Below are 22582 nucleotides of genomic sequence, written 5' to 3' on the forward strand. Positions count from 1 at the left end.
GCCGGCGCTCGGCCGGGCTTCGGCCCAGCGGGCGTCGCGCGGATTTTTTTTAAATAAGTTCCGCGGAAAATAATACGTAGAAAAATAAATAAAAATCAGAAAAATATGAAATAAATTTTCCCCATCTAGTTAAAAAATCTAGAATAGGGTGAACATTTGTTTTAAATCAAAATAAATATTTTGAAAACATGCAATATTTTTAATGCAATAAAAATTGCAAATAAATTCCAAATAATGATTTTAACATTTTTCCTCCAGTATTTCAATTGTTTTGGAGAAGTCATATTTTCTCCTCTCGTTTATTTTTAAAATGAAATATTTTTCCGGAGGGAAAATAATTAAAACCAAAATCCTCGTCTTATTATTTGATGAAAAATCAAATAAGAAAATTTAAGAAAAATCCCCAACTCTCTCCGAGGGTCCTTGAGTTGCTTAGGATTTATCGAGGATTTATCAAAATGCAATAAAACATGATATGAAATGATGATCTATGTATAACATACCAAATTGAAAATTTGGGATGTTACAATATATGATGAATATTGGAGCAAATAAGTACCAGAGGGGGCCCACCAGGTGGGCACAACCCACCTGGGAGCGGCAGGGAGCCCAAGCGCGCCCTGGTGGGTTGTGCTCACCCAGACCCACCTCCGGTGCCCATCTTCTGGTATATAGGTCATTTTGACCTAGAAAAAAAATAAGGAGAGGACTTTCGGGATGGAGCGCCGTCGTCTCGAGGCGGAACTTGGGCAGGAGCACTTTTGCCCTCCGGCGGAGCGATTCCGCTGGGGGAACTTCTGAAAGCACAAGTGCTCCCTGGGTGATTTTGGTAATTAATGTCAACATATCTCTTGTTGGACTAATACTTCAACCTAGTATGTTTCAGATAAGTTCAACAATGGAGTGGCATGGACTAGAGGATGTGGAACCCCTTCAAAATGCTGAAGACAAAGGATTGGCTCAAGCTCAGAGCTCAGGACTCTACATTTTCGATTTTAGTGGTCTAAGATCACATTGAGTCCATAGGAAAAGCCAATACTATTAAGAGGGGATGAGGTGTTGCTTAATGTCCTGCTTGCTCAAAGTGCTTAATGATATGCTCCAGAGTCCTCAACCACTTTCTCACATCCACATATGGCCTAAACCAAAAAGTCCAACTCGGCCCCACCGAAATTTCATATCCGGAGCCACCGAGTTCAGTTGTCATAGCCACCGCCAGAAACCCTAATCAATTCGGTCTCACCAATGGGATCTCGGTCTCACCGAGATGGGCTTGCAAACTCTCTATTGCCTATTGCAATAATTTCGGTCCCATCGAGATATGCAATCGGCCCCACCGAGTTTGCTTGGCCAACTCTCTGTTTTGCTTATTACCCAAATCGGTCCCATCGAGTTTGAGTAATCGGTCAAACCGAGATGAGGATTTACCCTAACCCTAGCACATCGGTCCCACCGAGTTGATCCATTTGGTCCCATCGAAATGCCTAACAGTCACATTATGAACCAACTCGGTCTGACCGAGTTCTCTGAATCGGTCCCACCGAATTTGGTGATTTGTGTGTAACGGTTAGATTTTGCGTGGAGGCTATATATACCCCTCCACCCACTCTTCATTCGTGGAGAGAGCCATCAGAACATGCCTACACTTCCAATACATATTTTTTGAAAGAGAACCACCTACACTTGTGTTGAGGTCAAGATATCCCATTCCAACCACATAAATCTTGATCTCTAGCCTTCCCCAAGTTGCTTTCCACTTAATCATCTTTCCACCAAATCCAAATCCTGTGAGAGAGAGTTGAGTGTTGGGGAGACTATCATTTGAAGCACAAGAGCAAGGAGTTCATCATCAACACACCATTTGTTACTTCTTGGAGAGTGGTGTCTCCTAGATTGGCTAGGTGTCACTATGGAGCCTCCGTCAAGATTGTGGAGTGGAACCAAGGAGTTTGTAAGGGCAAAGAGATCGCCTACTTCGTGAAGATCTACCCGAGTGAGGCAAGTCCTTCGTGGGCGACGACCATGGTCGGATAGACAAGGTTGCTTCTTCGTAGACCCTTCATGGGTGGAGCCCTCAGTGGACTCGCGCAACCGTTACCCTTCATGGGTTGAAGTCTCCATCAACGTGGATGTATGATAGCACCACCTATCGGAACCACGGATAAAAAATCTTCGTGTCTCCAAATTGCGTTTGCACACTCCAATCCCATCCCTTTACATTCTTGCAACTTGCATGCTTTACTTTCCGCTGCTCATATACTCTTTGTCATGCTTACTTGATATGTATTATGAATGCTTAAACTTGTGCTAAAACTCCACATCAACCTAAAGAATTAAAAACTACCACTTTTCTTGTTTAGAGTCTATTCACCCCCCTCTAGACACCTCTTCTCGATCCTTTCAATTGGTATCAGAGCATTGGTCTCCATTGCTTTGGTTTAAACACCTTTGGAGGAAGATGGATGTGTCTACATTGGGGAGTCTTATACATAGAGTGCCCATTCTTAATGGAGAGTTCTTCTATGAGTGGAAAAATGAAATGCTTGAGATTTTCAATGAATATCATTTGAACAAGTACATTACGAGCCCTTGTGCACCTCTTATTGATCCTTTGCATCTTACACCCGAAGAGGATCTTGACATGATTTGCAATCTTAGAACTATAAATCTTATCATTAGAGGATTTCCCAAAAATTTGATTGCTAGTTTACCTACTCTTGATTGTGCCTATACTATATGGAGATTTCTTGAGGAACGATTTCCAAATTATTCCTTGAAAAACTTAGATGAAATTCTTCATAAGTCTATTGCCTTGAGTAAGATGAATTCTAGTGATCCTAGCTTTGGCGACTATCTATTTGAGCTTACCAATCTCATGCGTGCCAAAGGTGATGTTGGAATCATTAGCAATATCATTTCCGAAGCTATTAGAATTCATAAAAGATAACCATTGTAATGATCATTTATCTAATGAATTACCCTCTCTAGGAATTGATCAATCACAAGATGATGTTGAACATGGATATTATGATGAGGATGATGATAGTGACTATGATCTTGATGATGCGATGAGACACTTTGGTCTTATGGCAAATCTTCGCGGCTACATGGCGGAGGAAAGGAATGGATCCTTGATAGTGGATGTACTGATCAAATGACCGGAGACAAAGATATGTTTCATGAGCTTGCTGAAAACGACGGCCCTCGAAAGTATGTCACCTTTGGTGATAACTCAAAGGGTAAGGTGGTTGGCTAGGTAAGGTGGCCATCTCACATGATAGCTCCATACAAAAAGTCATGCTCGTTGAATCTCTTGGGTACAATTTACTTTCAGTATCTAGACTTGCTGATTTCGGTTTCAATGTCCTATTTACTGAAGTAGATTGCCAAGTGTTTCTTAGAGACAATCATAAAATGGTCTTTACCGGTATACGTAGAGGTGATCTTTACATTGTTGATTTCACTAAAAAGGCTCAACCTAGAACTTTCTTAATTGCTAAATCTTCTAAAGGCTGGTTGTGGCATAGAAGGCTAGGTCATGTGGGCATGCGAAATCTTGATAAGCTTATTAAAGGTGATCATATCCTTGGAGTAAAAGATGTTATATTTGACAAGGATAGACTTTGTAGTGCTTGTCAAGCAAGAAAACAAGTTGGAGGGAGTCATCGCGTGAAGAACATCATGACCACGAGAAGACCACTCGAGCTACTTCACATGGATCTCTTTGGTCCCAATGCCTACAAGAGTCTCGGTGGTAACTCATTTGGTCTAGTCATAGTTGATGATTATTCAAGATTTACGTGGGTGTTCTTTCTTGATGACAAATCGCAGGTCCAAAAGATCTTCAAAAACTTTGCTAAGATGGCTCAAAATCAATTTGACGTGAAGATCAAGAAGGTTCGGAGCGACAACGGAACGGAGTTCAAGAACACAAATGTGGATACCTTTCTTGACGAAGAAGGGATTTCACACGAGTTCTCGGCTACGTACACGCCTCTACAAAATGGAGTTGTTGAGAGAAAGAACCGGACTCTTATTGAGATGGCAAGAATGATGCTTGATGAGTACAAGACTCCAAAACACTTTTGGGCGGAAGCAGTTGAGACAGCTTGTCATGCAACAAATTGCTTGTATCTTCACAAGCTACTCGGCAAGACGGCATACGAGCTCCTCACCGGTAACAAACCCCAAGTTGGATACTTTCGAGTATTTGGCTCAAAGTGCTACATTCTTGATAAGCATCGTCGTTCTAAATTCGCTCCTAAATCTCATGAAGGTTTCCTACTTGGTTATGGCTCAAACTCTCACACTTACCGTGTCTACAACAATTTCACCCGAAAGGTTGAAGAGACGGTAGATGTGAAGTTTGATGAATCTAACGGCTCGCAAGTAGAGCAATTGCCAATTGATGTAGGAGACAGAGACCCTTCGGAAGCAATCCAAGACTTGTTTATTGGCAAGATTCGTCCAACGGAGGTGAAGGAGAGTACCTCGTCCATCCAAGTGGAACCTTCTACCTCACGACAAGGTGAACCAAGAATTGATACGGAAGCATCCACAAGTGGGACACACCAAGACGAAGAAAACGATGAAGTACACCAAGATGAACATCAACAACCTCCTTCTCAACCACGATAAGAGAATGACAACTTCAACAATGAAGAAGGCCAAGAAGAAGAACAAGATGAAGAAGATGTTCCACCTCGAGCCAAGCCGAAGCTCCCACGAGTTCGAGCAAGAATCGCCAAAGGCCATCTCGTCGAGAAAATCTACAATGATATCCAAACCGGGAGAATCACTCGCTCAAAAACTCGTTTGGCTAACTTTTTTGAACATTATTCATTCATCTCTAGCATTGAACCTATGAAGGTTGAAGAAGCATAGGAAGATCCGGATTGGATAAACGCTATGCATGAAGAGCTACACAACTTTGAGAGAAACCAAGTGTGGACACTGGTCGAGAAGCCCGACAACAACCACAACATCATTGGTACCAAATGGGTGTTACGCAACAAGCAAGATGAAGATGGTCAAGTCGTCCGCAACAAAGCACGCCTAGTCGCCCAAGGCTACACTCAAGTCAAAGGTATGGACTATGGTGAGACATATGCTCCCGTTGCTAGACTTGAGTCCATTCGCATCTTACTTGCTTATGCTAATCACCATGATATCACCTTGTACAAAATGGACATTAAAAGTTCTTTTGTAAATGGTGAAATTGAGGAGGATGTTTATGTTAAGCAACCTCCCGGATTTGTCAATCCTAAGAAACCTAATCATGTTTACAAACTTCACAAAGCCCTTTATGGTCCTAAACAAGCTCCTAGAGCATGGTATAAATGCTTAACCAAGTTCCTCATTGAAAAAGGCTTTGAAATTGGAAAAATAGATTCTACTTTTTTTACTAAAAGGGTTAATGGAGAACTATTTGTGTGCCAAATTTATGTTGATGATATTATATTTGGTTCAACTAACCCTCATTTTAGTGAGAAGTTTGGAAAGCTAATGTCAGAGAAGTTTGGAAAGCTAATGTCAGAGAAGTTTGAGATGTCTATGATGAGTGAACTCAAATTCTTTCCTGGTTTGCAAATCAAGCAAACTAAGGAAGGTACCTTTGTCTCTCAAACAAAGTACACCAAGGACTTATTCAATAAGTTCAATATGCAAGAATGCAAAGGTATGCCTACACCCATGCCTACTAGTGGACATCTTGACTTGACTAAGGACGGCGAACCGGTTGATCAAAAGGTTTACCGCTCCATGATTGGTTCATTGTTATATCTATGTGCCTCTCGTCCCGATATTATGCTAAGTGTGTGCATGTGTGCACGATATCAAGCGGCCCCTAAAGAGTGTCATCTTAAGGCTGTGAAAAGGATAGTGAGATACTTAATTCACACACCAAATTTTGGCATTTGGTATCCTAAGAGGTCTTCTTTCGATCTTGTTGGTTACTCCGATTCAGACTATGCCGGAGACAAGGTTGATAGAAAGTCCACTTCGGGTACTTGTCAATTTCTTGGTAGATCTCTTGTGTCTTGGTCCTTCAAGAAACAAAACTCGGTATCCTTATCCACCGTCGAAGCGGAATACATTGCCGCTCGTTCATGTTGTGCTCAATTACATTGGATGAACCAAACTCTTAAAGATTATGGGATATATGTGAAACATGTTCCATTGCTTTGTGACAATGAAAGTGCTATCAAAATTGCTCACAATCCCGTGCAACATTCTCGAACTAAGCATATTGAAGTTCGTCATCATTTCATTCGAGATCACGTTGCCAAAGGGGACATTGATCTTAAGCATGTTCGCACCGATAAGCAATTGGCAGATATATTCACCAAACCGCTTGATGATAAAGTCTTTTGCCGTTTGAGAGGAGAATTGAACATCATTGATGCTTCAAACTTGGAGTAGAAACTCCATTTGGATGCATGCAAGGCATGAGCCTTTGACTAATCCTTGATATTTCCTTCATGATGCTATCTATATGTCTTGGATATACTTGCACCCTTGCATGCTATCTAACCCTTGTAGGTACTTGGATAAATCTAAATCCACGAAATTGCAACTCACTCATATCTTGAGCAATTTCTACATCACCAAGTCTCTACACAATGGTGGTTGAAGACAAGGAAGAACAAAACCCTTCAAACATATCCTTTGACAAATTCTATATCAAGTTTTATGATCGTCATTTTGGATACACAAGTGCTCTTCCTTGCAAAACTAACCCATGTAGGTAGATGAACTCAAATTCCAAGTGGTTCTCCCAACTCTTGATGAGCTACATCAACCTTGAGCAACCCACACAAGTTCAACTACATGATCAAGATCAACACCACCACCCAAGGTATGTTATTCCATCTTAGAGAAGCTTTACTCAAAGACATGAGTCAAAGCAACTCAACAAGATGTGAATACATCAAGATGCTTAAACAAAAATGGTAACCCCATTTTGAGCTTAAAAGATGAGTATGACCTATGATCAAGTGCCCTCACTTGACTCCTAAGTCAATATACTCTAACATAGGTGACTTTGTCGCCGCCCAATTCTAGATGAAGTTCTCTCGTGTTTCTCCATGCTCTTGCATCTGTCTCGTGCATATTTATTTCCCCTTTTCAAAAAAAACTTCATCTAGATTCCTTTTCTGTTTATTTGTGCTCTGCATTCCCTGCATCAAATTCATTACAAATCTTTTAGCTAATTCCTTGCAAATTCTTGTGAGATCTTAATTGCCTAGAGAGCTGAGGTGACAAGTGTTTTCACTGTGATGAACTCGGTCACACCGGTTTGTTTTCTTCGGCCCAACCGAATTCTTTGGGTACCACCAAAGCACACAACTCGGTGCTACCAATTTCGCTGCAGAAAAGGCAGCTTGCCACTTGTTCCTGCATTCTTTATGCTCCAGCTCCACTCAATGATTCTTGTCCTCTACCAGCATCACATTCGACTTGCTTTGTGACTCAAGGACCAAACCCTTTTGTAATAAAAATCCAGAAGAGCCCTTCTTGGAAATTGATGTCAAAGGGGGAGAGAGAGATCACATCAAAGCTTAAAGAGAGATCACATCAAAGGGGGAGAGAATACTCAGGGGGAGAGTGTAAGATACCCCAGATGCTTGGTGTTCAAGAGAAGAGAAGTCACGTGTCTTTAAGAGGGGAAAGACATGTTCATATTTGATTGTTTGCATCAGTTCTGTTTCTTTTCTTTGCTCTGATTTTCTATTCCCTATCTTCTCCCAATATTCCATGCAAGATTCAGGGGGAGCAAGACATCTAAGGGAAGGAAATCCTTGAATTCATTGCATACCTTTACCTTTGGGGACATGTCTATATCCAATAGAGTACTCAGTACTCACTCTCTACATGTTATCCCAGTCTTGGTACTCTTGTGGTTTCTTTTGTTTGCTCTGGCTAGTAGGTGTATCTGTGTTATCTAACCTTGTTTACTCAGGTTCATTTCTTCCTAAGCCAACTCAAGACCACAAGGCAAGTATATGCATCACAGTCATGTGTATGAGGATCTCTTGCTGTTGTACATACTGTTTGTAAGAAGGACTCATGAGCATGAAGGTACATTTCCTATATTCACATCATTTGCTCTGATGCATATAGCCAAGATACATGTAACACATGGCTTACTCTGTCATGCTTATGCACTCACATGCTCCTATGTTCCATATTTATATGATTGCATACATGTAGGGGGGGGGGCCTATGCATGTTATATGTCTTTCCAAAGCTTTACTTGTTATTCTCTATATCTTTATCTAAAGCTTTGATGTATGTTGTCATCAATTACCAAAAAGGGGGAGATTGAAAGCACAAGTGCTCCCTGGGTGATTTTGGTAATTAATGTCAACATATCTCTTGTTGGACTAATACTTCTACCTAGTATGTTTCAAATAAGTTAAAAAATGGAGTGGCATGGACTAGAGGATGTGGAACCCCTTCAAAATGCCGAAGACAAAGGATTGGCTCAAGCTCAAAGCTTAGGACTCTACATTTTCTATTTTAGTGGTCCAAGATCACATTGAGTCCATAGGAAAAGCCAATACTATTAAGAGGGGATGAGGCGTTGCTTAATGGCCTGCTTGCTCAAAGTGCTTAATGATATGCTCCAAAGTCCTCAACCACTTTCTCACATCCACATATGTCCTAAACCAAAAAGTCCAACTCGGCCCCACCGAAATTTCATATCCGGAGCCACCGAGTTCAGTTGTCATAGCCACTGCCAGAAACCCTAATCAATTCGGTCTCACCGATGGGATCTCGGTCTCACTGAGATGGGCTTGCAAACTCTCTGTTGCCTATTGCAATAATTTCGGTCCCACCGAGATATGCAATCGGCCCCACCAAGTTTGCTTGGTCAACTCTCTGTTTCGCTTATTACCCAAATCGGTCCCACCGAGTTTGAGTAATTGGTCAAACCGAGATGACGATTTACCCTAACCCTAGCACATCGGTCCCACCGAGTTGATCCATTCGGTCCCATCGAAATGCCTAACGGTCACATTATGAACCAACTCGGTTTGACCGAGTTCTCTGAATCGGTCCCACCGAGTTTGGTGATTTGTGTGTAACGGTTAGATTTTGCGTGGAGGCTATATATACCCCTCCACCCACTCTTCATTCATGGAGAGAGCCATCAGAACATGCCTACACTTCCAATACATATTTTCTGAAAGAGAACCACCTACACTTGTGTTGAGGTCAAGATATCCCATTCCAACCACATAAATCTTGATCTCTAGCCTTCCCCAAGTTGCTTTCCACTCAAATCATCTTTCCACCAAATCCAAATCATGTGAGAGAGAGTTGAGTGTTGGGGAGACTATCATTTGAAGCACAAGAGCAAGGAGTTCATCATCAACACACCATTTGTTACTTCTTGGAGAGTGGTGTCTCCTAGATTGGCTAGGTGTCACTTGGGAGCCTCCGTCAAGATTGTGGACTTGAACCAAGGAGTTTGTAAGGGCAAGGATATCGCCTACTTCGTGAAGATCTACCCAAGTGAGGCAAGTCCTCCATGGGCGATGGCCATGGTGGGATAGACAAGGTTGCTTCTTCGTGGACCCTTCGTGGGTGGAGCCCTCCGTGGTCTCACGCAACCGTTACCCTTCGTGGGTTGAAGTCTCCATCAACGTGGATGTACGATAGCACCACCTATCGGAACCACGGATAAAAAATCTCAGTGTCTCCAAATTGCATTTGCACACTCGAATCACATCCCTTTACATTCTTGCAACTTGCATGCTTTACTTTCCGCTGCTCATATACTCTTTGTCATGCTTGCTTGATATGTATTGTGAATGCTTAAACTTTTGCTAAAACTCCACATCAACCTAAAGAATTAAAAACAGCAACTTTTCTTGTTTAGAGTCTATTCACCCCCCCTCTAGACACCTCTTCTCGATCCTTTCAACTTCCCTCCCGGAGGGGGAAATCATCATCATCATCATCATCATCACCAACAACTCTCCCATCTTGGGGAGGGAAATCTCCATCAACATCTTCAACAGCACCATCTCATCTCAAACCCTAGTTCATCTCTTGTGTTCAGTCTTGTTACCGGAACTATAGTTTGGTGCTTGTGGGTGACTAGTAGTGTTGATTACATCTTGTAGTTGATTACTATTTTGTTTATTTGGTGGAAGATTATATGTTCAGATCCAATATGTTATTTAATACCCCTCTGATCTTGAGCATGATTATCATTTGTGAGTAGTTACTTTTGTTCTTGAGGTCACGGGAGAAATCATGTTGCAAGTAATCATGTGAACTTGATATGTGTTCGATATTTTGATAGTGTGTATGTTGTGATTCCCTTAGTGGTGTCATGTGAATGTCGACTACATGACACTTCGCCATATTTGGGCCTAAGGGAATGCATTGTGGAGTAGCAATTAGATGATGGTTTGCGAGAGTGACAGAAGCTTAAACCCAAGTTTTTGCGCTATTCCGTTAGGGACCGATTGGATCCAAAAGTTTAATGCTATGGTTAGAATTTATTCTTAATACTTTTCTCGTAGTTGCGGATGCTTGTGGGAGGGTTAATCATAAGTAGGAGGTTTGTTCAAGTAAGAACAACACCTAAGCACCGGTCCACCCACATATCAAATTATCAAAGTAGCAAACACGAACCGAACCAACATGGTGAAAGTGACTAGATGAAATTCCCGTGTACCCTCAAGAACGCTTTGCTTATCATAAGAGACCGTTTTGGCCTGTCCTTTGCCTCAAAAGGATTGGGCTACCTTTCTGCACTTTTGCTACTATTATCCTTACTTGCTCATTACAAATTATCTTGCTATCAAACTACTCTGTTACTTACAATTTCAGCACTTGCAGACATTACCTTGCTGAAAACCACTTGTCATTTCCTTCTGCTCCTTGTTGGGTTCTACACTCTTACTTATCGAAAAGAGCTACAATTGATCCCATATACTTGTGGGTCATCACTAGCCTCTTCGGTACCATTCATTTCCCTTTCTCACCTCGAGAGTTGGTGCAAACTTCGTCGGTGCATCCAAACCCCATCATACGATACGCTCTATCACACATAAGCCTCCTTATATCTTCCTCAAAACAGCCACCATACCTACCTATCATGGCATTTCCATAGCCATTCCGAGATATATTGCCATGCAACTTCCATCATCATCGTATACATGACTTGAGTGTTCATTGTCATATTGCTTTGCATGATCGTAAGATAGCTAGCATGATATTTTCATGGCTTGTCCTTTTTTTATATCTTTGCTATGCTAGATCATTGCACATCCCGATACACCGCCTGAGGCATTCATATAGAGTCATATTCTGTTCTAAGTATCAAGTTGTAATTCTTGAGTTGTAAAGTAAATAGAAGTGTGATGATCTTCATTATTTGAGCATTGTCCTATGTGAGGAAAAAAAAGAGGAAAGGCCCAAAAAAACCAAAAAATGAGAGAAAAAGAGAGAAGGGGCAATGCTACTATCCTTTTTCCACACTTGTGCTTCAAAGTAGCACCATGATCTTCATTATAGAGAGTCTCTTGAGTTATCACTTTCATATACTAGTGGGAATTTATCATTATAGAACTTTGCTTGTATATTCCAACGATGGGCTTCCTCAAATTGCCCTAGGTCTTCATGAGCAAGCAAGTTGGATGCACGCCAGCTTAGTTTCTTTTTGACCTGTCATAAACTTATAGCTCTAGTGCATCTGTTGCATGGCAATCCCTACTCACTCACATTGATATCTATTGATGGGCATCTCCATAACCCATTGATACGCCTAGTTGATGTGAGACTATCTCCTTCTTTTTATCTTCTCCACAACCACCATATTCTATTCCACCTATAGTGCTATATCCATGGCTCACACTCATTTATTGCGTGAAAGTTGAAAAGGTTGAACATCAAAAGTATGAAACAATTGCTTGGCTTATCATCGGGGTTGTGCATGATTTGAATATTTTGTGTGGTGAAGATGGAGCATAGCCAGACTACATGATTTTGTAGGGATAACTTTCTTTGGCCATGTTATTTTGAGAAGACATGATTGCTTTATTAGTATGCTTGAAGTATTATTGTTTTTATGTGAAATGATAGACTATTGCTTTGAATCACTCATGTCTTAATATTCATGCCATGATTAGATTACATGATCAAGATTTTGCTAGGTAGCATTCCACATCAAAAATTAACTTTTTTATCATTTACCTACTCAACGACGAGCAGGAATTAAGCTTGGGGATGCTAATACGTCTCCGTCATATCTATAATTTTTTATTGTTCCATGCCAATATTCTACAACTTTCATATACTTTTGGCAACTTTTTATACTATTTTTTGGGACTAACATATTGATCCAGTGCCCACTGCCAGTTCCTGTTTGTTGCATGTTTTTTGTTTCGCAGAATAGCCATATCAAACAGAGTCCAAACGGGATAAAAACTTACGGAGATTATTTTTGGAATATATGTGATTTTTGGGAAAAAGAATCAACACGAGAGGATGCCTGATACGTCTCCAACGTATCAATAATTTTTGATTGTTCCATGCTATTATATTATCTGTTTTGGATGTTTAATGGGCTTTATTATACGCTTTTATATTATTTTTGGGACTAACCTACTAACCGAAGGCCCAGTGCAAATTGCTGTTTTTTGCCTATTTCAGTGTTTCGCGGAAAAGGAATATCGAACGGAATCCAAACGGAATGAAACCTTCGGGAGAGTTATTTTTGGAACAAACGTGATCCAGGGGACTTGGAGTGGACGTCAAGAAAGAAGCGAGGAGGCCACGAGGCAGGGAGGCGCGCCCCCACCCTCGTGGGCCCCTCGCAGCTCCACCGACCTACTTCTCCTCCTATATATACCCATATACCCCAAAAACATCCAGGAGCACCGCGAAACCCTATTTCCACCGCCGCACCCTTCTGTACACGTGAGATCCCATCTTGGGGTCTTTTCCGGTGCTTCGCTGGAGGGGGAATCAATCACGGAGGGCTTCTACATAAACACCATAGCCTCTCCGATGATGTGTGAGTAGTTTACCACAGACCTTTGGGTCCATAGTTATTAGCTAGATGGCCTCTTCTCTCTCTTTGGATCTCAATACAAAGTTCTCCTCGATCTTCTTGGAGATCTATTCGATGTAACTCTTTTTGTGGTGTGTTTGTCGAGATCCGATGAATTGTGGGTTTATGATCAAGATTATCTATGAACAATATTTGAATCTCCTCTGAATTCTTTTATGTATGATTTGTTATCTTTGAAAGTCTCTTTGAATTATCAGTTTGGTTTGGCCTACTAGATTGATCTTTCTTGCAATGGGAGAAGTGCTTAGCTTTCAATCTTGCGGTGTCCTCTCCCAGTGACAGCAGGGCAGCAAGGCACGTATTGTATTATTGCCATCGAGGATAAAAAGATGGGGTTTATATCATATTGCTTGAGTTTATCCCTCTACATCATGTCATCTTGCCTAATGCGTTACTCTTTTCTTATGAACTTAATACTCTAGATGCATGCTAGATAGCGGTCGATGTGTGGAGTAATAGTAGTAGATGCAGAATCATTTCGGTCTACTTCTCGCGGACGTGATGCCTATATACATGATCATGCCTAGATATTCTCATAACTATGCACTTTTTTATCAATTGCTCGACGGTAATTTGTTCACCCACCGTAATACTTATGCTATCTTGAGAGAAGCCACTAGTGAAACCTATGGCTCTCGGGTCTATTCTCCATCATATAAGTTTCCAATGTATTTTACTTCACAATATTTACTTTCAGTTTATATCATAAAAATACTAAAAATATTCATTTATCTTATTATCTCTACCAGATCTCACTTTTGCAAGTGGCCGTGAAGGGATTGACAACCCCTTTATCGCGTTGGTTGCAAGGTTCTTATTTGTTTGTGTAGGTACGAGGTGACTTGCGTGTAGTCTCCTACTGGATTGATACTTTGGTTCTCAAAAACTGAGGGAAATATTTACGCTACTTTGCTGCATCACCCTTTCCTTTTCAAGGGAAAAACCAACGCATGCTCAAGAGGTAGCAAGAAGGATTTCTGGCGCCGTTGCCCGGGAGATCTATGCCAAGTCAAGACATACCAAGTACCCATCACAACTCTTATCCCTCACATTTTATTATTTGCCATTTGCCTCTCGTTTTCCTCTCCCCCACTTCAGCTTTGCCGTTTTATTTGCCCTCTTTTTTCGTTCGCCTCTTTTTTGCTTGCTTCTTGTCGCCTGTCTGCCCTAATGGCCCTGCCTAAAAACATTGATCCTCACCTTAAAAGGATGGAAGGAATTGAAAACAACGTCAGAAGCTTTATGACTGTGCAATTTGAGCATAACAATTTCTTTAGAAACGAGCTTAAAGAACAAAAAGGCTTTATGGAGTACATGAATAAAGAGCTTGATGATATGTCTAAAGAATTTTATGGTTTGAAATCTCAGTTTGCTCATTTTGGAAAATTAATAGCCCAAATTTCGGATAAGCATGCCACCTTAGTTAATAAGATGGCCCCCAAACCGGAAGATCTAGAAGATAATAGGGATGAAGATCTAAAAGTGATTGATGTGTCTCCTATTAAATCTTTGTTTTGCAATAAGAATCTTGATAATGATGGGACTGGAGATGAGTCAACTTTAGTTAAAAGGCGTCCCAATGATTCGGAGTTTTTAGATCTTGATGCAAAAATTGGTAAAAGTGGTATTGAAGAGGTCAAAACTTTACATAGCAATGAACCCACTATTTTGGATTCCAAGGAATTTAATTATGATAATTGTTATTTAATTGATTGTATTTCCTTGTTGCAATCCGTGTTAAATTCTCCTCATGCTTATAGTCAAAATAAAGCTTTTACCAAACATATCGTTGATGCTTTAATGCAGTCTTATGAAGAAAAGCATGAATTAGAAGTTTCTATCCATAGAAAACTTTATGATGAGTGGGAACCTACTATTAAAATTAAGATTAAAGACCATGAATGCTACGCTTTGTGTGATTTGGGTGCTAGTGTTTCCACGATTCCAAAAACTTTGTGTGATGTGTTAGGTTTCCGTGAATTTGATGATTGTTCTTTAAACATGCACCTTGCGGATTCCACCATTAAGAAACCTATGGGAAGGATTAATGTTGTTCTTATTGTTGCAAATAGGAATTATGTGCCCATAGATTTCATTTGTCTTGACATAGATTACAATCCTACATGTCCTATTTTTCTTGGTAGACCTTTCCTTAGAATGATTGGTGCAATTATTGATATGAAGGAAGGAAATATTAGATTCCAATTTCTGTTAAGGAAAAGCATGAAACACTTTCCTTGAAATAAAATTAAATTACCTTATGAATCTATTATGAGAGCCACTTATGGATTGCATACCAAAGATGGTAATACCTAGATCTATTCTTGCCTTTATGCCTAGCTAGGGGCGTTAAACGATAGCGCTTGTTGGGAGGCAACCCAATTTTATTTTTGTCTCTTGCTTTTTGGTTCTGTTTAGTAATAAATAATTCATATAGCTTCTTTTAAGATGTTTTTTATGTTTTAATTAGTTTTTGTGCCAAGTAGAACCTTTGGGAAGACTTGGGTGAAGTCTTTATGATCTTGCTGTAAAAAACAGAAACTTTAGTGCTCACGCGATTAGCTACAACTTTTTACTGGATAGTGATATTTAGTTGATTCTTTTTGAAGATTATTAATAGACAAATTCCTCAGGTCCAGCAATTTATTTTAGAATTTTTGGAGTTACAGAAGTATACGTTTGATACAGATCACTACAGACTGTTCTGTTTTTGACATATTCTGTTTTTCGTGTGTTGTTTGCTTATTTTGATGAATCTATGGCTAGTATCAGAGGGTATGAACCATAGAGAAGTTGGAATACAGTAGGTTTAACACCAATGTAAATAAAGAATGAGTTCATTACAGTAACTTATGATGGTGATTTGCTTTCTTATACTAACGGAGCTCATGAGATTTTCTGTTAAGTTTTGTGTTGTGAAGTTTTCAAGTTTTGGGTAAAGATTTGATGGATTATGGAATAAGGAGTGGCAAGAGCCTAAGCTTGGGGATGCCCTGGAAGGCATCCCCTCTTTCATCTTCTTCCATCGGTAACTTTACTTGATGCTATATTTTTATTCACCACATGATATGTGTTTTGCTTGGAGCGTCTTGTATGATTTGAGTCTTTGCTTTTTAGTTTACCACAATCATCCTTGCTGTACACACATTTTGGTAGAGACACACATGAATTGGAATTTATTAGAATACTCTATGTGCTTCACTTATATCTTTTGAGCTAGATAATTTTGCTCTAGTGCCTCACTTATATCTTTTAGAGCACGGTGGTGGTTTTACTTTATAGAAATTATTGATCTCTCATGATTCACTTATATTATTTTGAGAGTCATTTAGAACAGCATGGTAGTTTGCTTTGGCTATAAAATTAGTCCTAATATGGTAGTCATCCAAGATCGGTATAATAAAAACTTTCATAAAAAGTGCATTGAATACTATGAGAAGTTTGATACTTGATGATTGTTTTGAGATATGAAGATGGTAATATTTGAGTCATGCTAGTTGAGTAGTTGTGAATTTGAGAGATACTTGTGTTGAAGTTTGCAAGTCCCGTAGCATGCACGTATGGTAAACGTTGTGTAACAAATTTGAAGCATGAGGTGTTTCTTTGATTGTCCTCCTTATGAGTGGCGGTCGGGGACGAGCGATGGTCTTTTCCTACCAATCTATCCCCCTAGGAGCATGCACGTAGCGCTTGGTTTTTGATGACTTGTAGATTTTTGCAATAATTATGTGAGTTCTTTATGACTAATGTTGAGTCCATGGATTATACGCACTCTCACCCTTCCATCATTGTTAGCCTCTTCAGTACCGTGCATTGCCCTTTCTCACGTTGAGAGTTGGTGCAAACTTCGCCGGTGCATCCAAACCCCGTGATACGATACACTCTATCACACATAAACCTCCTTATATCTTCCTCAAAACAGCCACCATACCTACCTATTATGGCATTTCCATAGCCATTCCGAGATATATTGCCATACAACTTTCCACCGTTTCATTTATTATGACACGCTTCATCATGGTCATATTGCCTTGCATGATCATGTAGTTGACATCGTATATGTGGCAAAGCCACCATGCATAATTTGTCATACATGTCACTCTTGATTCATTGCCCATCCCGGTACACCGCCGGAGGCATTCATATAGAGTCATATTTTGTTCTAGTATCGAGCTGTAAATAAATAGAAGTGTTATGATCATCATTAATAGAGCATTGTCCCAAAAAAAAAGAAAAAAAAAGAGAAAGGCCAAATAATAAAAGGAGAAAGGCCAAATAAAAAAAGGCCCAAAAAAATAAGAGAAATAAAAAGGGACAATGCTACTATCCTTTTTCCACGCTTGTGCTTCAAAGTAGCACCATGATCTTTATGATAGAGAGTCTCTTGTTTTGTCACTTTCATATACTGGTGGGAATTTTTTCATTATAGAACTTGGCTTGTATATTCCAACAATGGGCTTCCTCAAATGCCCTAGGTCTTCGTGAGCAAGCAATTTGGATGCACACCCACTTAATTTCTTTTGTTGAGCTTTCATATATTTATAGCTCTAGTGCATCCGTTGCATGGCAATCCCTAGTCCTTGCATTCACATCAGTTGATGGGCATCTCCATAGCCCGTTGATTGTCCGCGTCAATGTGGGACTCTCTCCTTTTTTGTCTTCTCCACATAACCCCCATAATTATATTCTATTCCACCCATAGTGCTATATCCATGGCTCACGCTCATGTATTGCGTGAAAGTTGAAAAAAGTTTGAGATTACTAAAGTATGAAACAATTGCTTGGCTTGTCATCGGGGTTGTGCATGATGACAACATTCTTGTGTGACGAAAATGGAGCATGACCAAACTATATGATTTTGTAGGGATGAACTTTCTTTGGCCATGTTATTTTGAGAAGATATGATTGCTTAGTTAGTATGCTTGAAGTATTATTATATTTATGTCAATATTAAATTTTTGTCTTGAATCTTTCGGATCTGAACATTCATGCTACAATAAAGAAAATTACATTAAGAATTATGCTAGGTAAAATTCCACATCAAAAATTCTGTTTTTATCATTTACCTACTCGAGGACGAGCAGGAATTAAGCTTGGGGATGCTTGATACGTCTCCAACGTATCTATAATTTTTTATTGTTCCATGCTATTATATTATCTGTTTTGGATGTTTAATGGGCTTTATTATACACTTTTATATTATTTTTGGGACTAACCTACTAATCGAAGGCCCAGTGCAAATTGCTGGTTTTTTTTGCCTATTTCAGTGTTTCGCAGAAAAAGGAATATCAAACGTAATCCAAACGGAATGAAACCTTCGGGAGAGTTATTTTTGGAACAAACGTGATCCAGGGACTTGGAGTGGACATCAAGAAAGAAGCAGGAGGCCACGAGGCAGGGAGGCGCGCGTGCCCCCTGGGCCCGCCCTCACCCTCGTGGGCCCCTCGCAGCTCCACCGACCTACTTCTTCCTCCTATATATACCCATATACCCCAAAAACATCCAGGAGCACCATGAAACCCTATTTCCACCGCCGCAACCTTCTGTACCCATGAGATCCCATCTTGGGGCCTTTTCCGGCGCTCCGCTAGAGGGGGAATCAATCACGGAGGGCTTCTACGTCAACACCATAGCCTCTCCGATGATGTGTGAGTAGTTTACCACAGACCTTCCGGTCCATAGTTATTAGCTAGATGGCTTCTTCTCTCTCTTTGGATCTCAATACAAAGTTCTCCTCGATCTTCTTGGAGATCTATTTGATGTAACTCTTTTTGCGGTGTGTTTGTCGAGATCCGATGAATTGTGGGTTTATGATCAGGATTATCTATGAACAATATTTGAATCTCCTCTGAATTCTTTTATGTATGATTTGTTATCTTTGCAAGTCTCTTCGAATTATCAGTTTGGTTTGGCCTACTAGATTGATCTTTCTTGCAATGGGAGAAGTGCTTAGCTTTGGGTTCAATCTTGCGGTGTCCTTTCCCAGTGACAGCAGGGGCAGCAAGGCACGTATTGTACTGTTGCCATCAAGGATAAAAAGATGGGGTTTATATCATATTGCTTGAGTTTATCCCTCTACATCATGTCATCTTGCCTAATGCGTTAATCTGTTCTTATGAACTTAATACTCTAGATGCATGCTGGATAGCGGTCGATGTGTGGAGTAATAGTAGTAGATGTAGAATCGTTTTGGTCTACTTGTCGCGGACGTGATGCCTATATACATGATCATGCCTAGATATTCTCATAACTATGCACTTTTCTATCAATTGCTCGACAGTAATTTGTTCACCCACCGTAATACTTATGCTATCTTGAGAGAAGCCACTAGTGAAACCTATGCCCCCTGGGTCTATTCTCCATCATATAAGTTTCAAATCTATTTTACTTTGCAATCTTTACTTTCAGTTTATATCATAAAAATACCAAAAATATTCATTTATCTTATTATCTCTATCAGATCTCACTTTTGCAAGTGGCCGTTAAGGGATTGACAACCCCTTTATCGCGTTGGTTGCAAGGTTCTTATTTGTTTGTGTAGGTACGAGGTGACTTGCGTGTAGTCTCCTACTGGATTGATACCTTGGTTCTAAAAAACAGAGGGAAATACTTACGCTACTTTGCTGCATCACCCTTTCCTCTTCAAGGGAAAAACCAACGCATGCTCAAGAGGTAGCAATGCCCGAGGGGCCCACAAGGACGAAGGGCGCGCCCCTCGTCCTTGTGGTCACTCCGTAAGGCGGTTGGTGCCCTTCTTCTAGAGCAATAAAGCTAATATCCGGATAAAAATCGTGTTAAAATTTTGCAGCCCAATCAGATTTACGGATCTCCGGGAATTTAAGAAACGGTGAAAGGCCAGAATCGGGGAACCCAGAAACAGAAGGAAACAAAGAGATAGATCCAATCTCGGAGGGGCACCCGCCCCTCTCCCGCCATGGAAGCCAAGGACCAGAGGGGAATCCCTTCTCCCATCTAGGGGGAAGGTAAGGAAGGAGAAGAAGAAGGGGACTCTCTCCCCTCTCTCCCGGTGGCGCCGAAACGCCCCCGGGGCCATCATCGTGACTGCGATTTACACCAACAACCTCACCACCGTCATCACCAACTCTCTCTCCCCTCTATGCAGCAGAGTAACACCCCTTCTCCCCGTTGTAATCTCTACTTAAACATGGTGCTCAACACTATATGTTATTTCCCAATGATGTATGGCTATCCTATGATGTTTGAGTAGATCCGTTTTGTCCTATGGGTTGATTGATGATCGTGATTGGTTTGAGTTGCATGTTTTATTATTGGTGCTATCCTATGGTGCTCTTCGTGTCGCGCAAGCGTGAGGGATTCCCGCTGTAGGGTTTGCATTGTGTCCATGGTTTTCTTATAGTCTGTGTTGCGTGAGTGATAGAAACACAAACACGGATAAGTGGGTTATGGTATATGGGAATAAAGAGGACTTGATACTTTAATGCTATGGTTGGGTTTTACCTTAATGATCTTTAGTAGTTACGGATGTTTGCTAGAGTTCCAATCATAAGTGCATATGAACCAAGAAGAGAAAGTATGTTACCTTATGCCTCTCATATAAAATTGCAATAATGATTACCGGTCTAGTTATCGATTGCCTAGGGACAAATAACTTTCTTGTGACAAAAAGCTCTCTAGTAAAACTAACTTAGTTGTGTCTTTATCTAAACAGCCCCTAGTTTTTATTTACGTGCTCTTTATTATCTTGCAAACCTATCCAGCAACACCTACAAAGTACTTCTAGTTTCATACTTGCTCTATGTAAAGCGAACGTAAATCGTGCGTAGAGTTGTATCGGTGGTCGATAGAACTTGAGGGAATATTTTTTCTACCTTTAGCTCCTCGTTGGGTTTGACACTCTTACTTATCGAAAGAGGCTACTGATCCCCTATACTTGTGGGTTATCACCATGCAATCCTCATTAAATGACATACACAACCAATGATCGCCAAAAATGTTGCTTGGGACCATGGTCCACCAGAACCCACGCTCAGAACCACTCACCTCAGGACACCGTTGTCTGCATGTAGAGATATGTGCATGGTGGGTAAAGTATTGCATGGCAGGAACAGTTTAGGGTGATAGCAGAAATAGTTTAGTGAGGGCTAGAAACTGTAGATGTGCTAAATAATCATATTTGATGCTATATCATAGCAGTGGGCCGCCCCAAGAAGTTTTGGTACCTGTAATCCGAGGAAGGTAGTGACGCCACCGAGGAAAGAAAGAGAAAATCCGCTTCGCGAAAAGATTGGGGAGGCCGGACACACGAAGAAAGGAGCTCGACATAGACCTCAGAGCCCAGATGCCCATGACCTTCGCCGCGCTCGGGGGCTACTGACGGGGTCCTATAACTATGGTACCTGACCAAAGGGAGCCTGGCCTTGACCTTGACCAGGGTCCACCAGGCCCAAGGGATATCACGAAGCCCTAAGGAGGCAAAGACGATGAGCGTGTTCTCCATGATAGAGGGCGGCGGCCGAACCAATCGGACCTACCATGTCATGTAAACCATAGGCCTCTCTTGTCTATATAAAGGGAGGCCTAGGTCCTCATTAGAGATCCAATGGAACATCCAACTCTCTGTAGACATCTCATACACCATTGTAATCCTCTGAACGAGGTATCCCCTCACCATGAATAACAAGAAGAAGCAGGATGTAGGGTACTCTTTGGAGGCCTGAACCTGGGTTATTTGTATGTCCAGACTCCGTCCCAGTACTTCCAATCTCGTCATGAACCCTACCGAGGGATCTGACGGGAATTTGCTCCGTCAGTCGGCGATGCCGTTCGAGGCGGCAGACAACGACCACGACGGTGGCGATAGCGAAGGATGCCACGGTGCTGGCGACGGCGACGGAGCGAGCGAGAGGGAGAAAGACTTTGTGTCTCTGGATAAGGTGTGAGTGGCCGTGGATGCAAGAGGATTGGGTGGATAAGGTCATACATAGCATTCATGGGCGGCAGCGAGCACTTACCGCTGCTACATTTGAGTGGTAGGTGGCCTAGAAAACCCACCACTGCAAAATCTTGGAAACTTTGAAAATTTTAAGTGTGGGTTGCCCAAATATAGTTGTGGCAGGCACAAAACAAAGTCTGCCACTGCTTGTCCTGGAGCAGGTGGCAGGCATATAGCAGGTGCCCGCCACTACTGTTTTTCACCCGCGAAGAATTTGGAAGAATGTAGGGGTGGTGGGTGTTTATTTATGACAACCATTGCAAACTCTTGGAAACTTTGAAAAACTTGGGCGCGGGTCACCCAAATATAGCCGCGGCAGGCGCAAAGCAATGCCCGCCACTACTTGGGCAGGCACTAGTGGCGGGCATATCGAAGGTGCCCACCACTCCTATTTTTAGCTCGCGAAGAAATTTGGAAGAGTGTAGGAGTGGCGGGTGTTTATTTATGCCCATCACTTTTGTGTGAAAACCAGCGAGCAAATAATTTTACCTGCGACTGCTAATTTTCCAAAATAA

This window comes from Triticum aestivum, chromosome 2D (genome assembly GCF_018294505.1).
Source record: "Triticum aestivum cultivar Chinese Spring chromosome 2D, IWGSC CS RefSeq v2.1, whole genome shotgun sequence".
Taxonomy (NCBI): Eukaryota; Viridiplantae; Streptophyta; class Magnoliopsida; order Poales; family Poaceae; genus Triticum; species Triticum aestivum.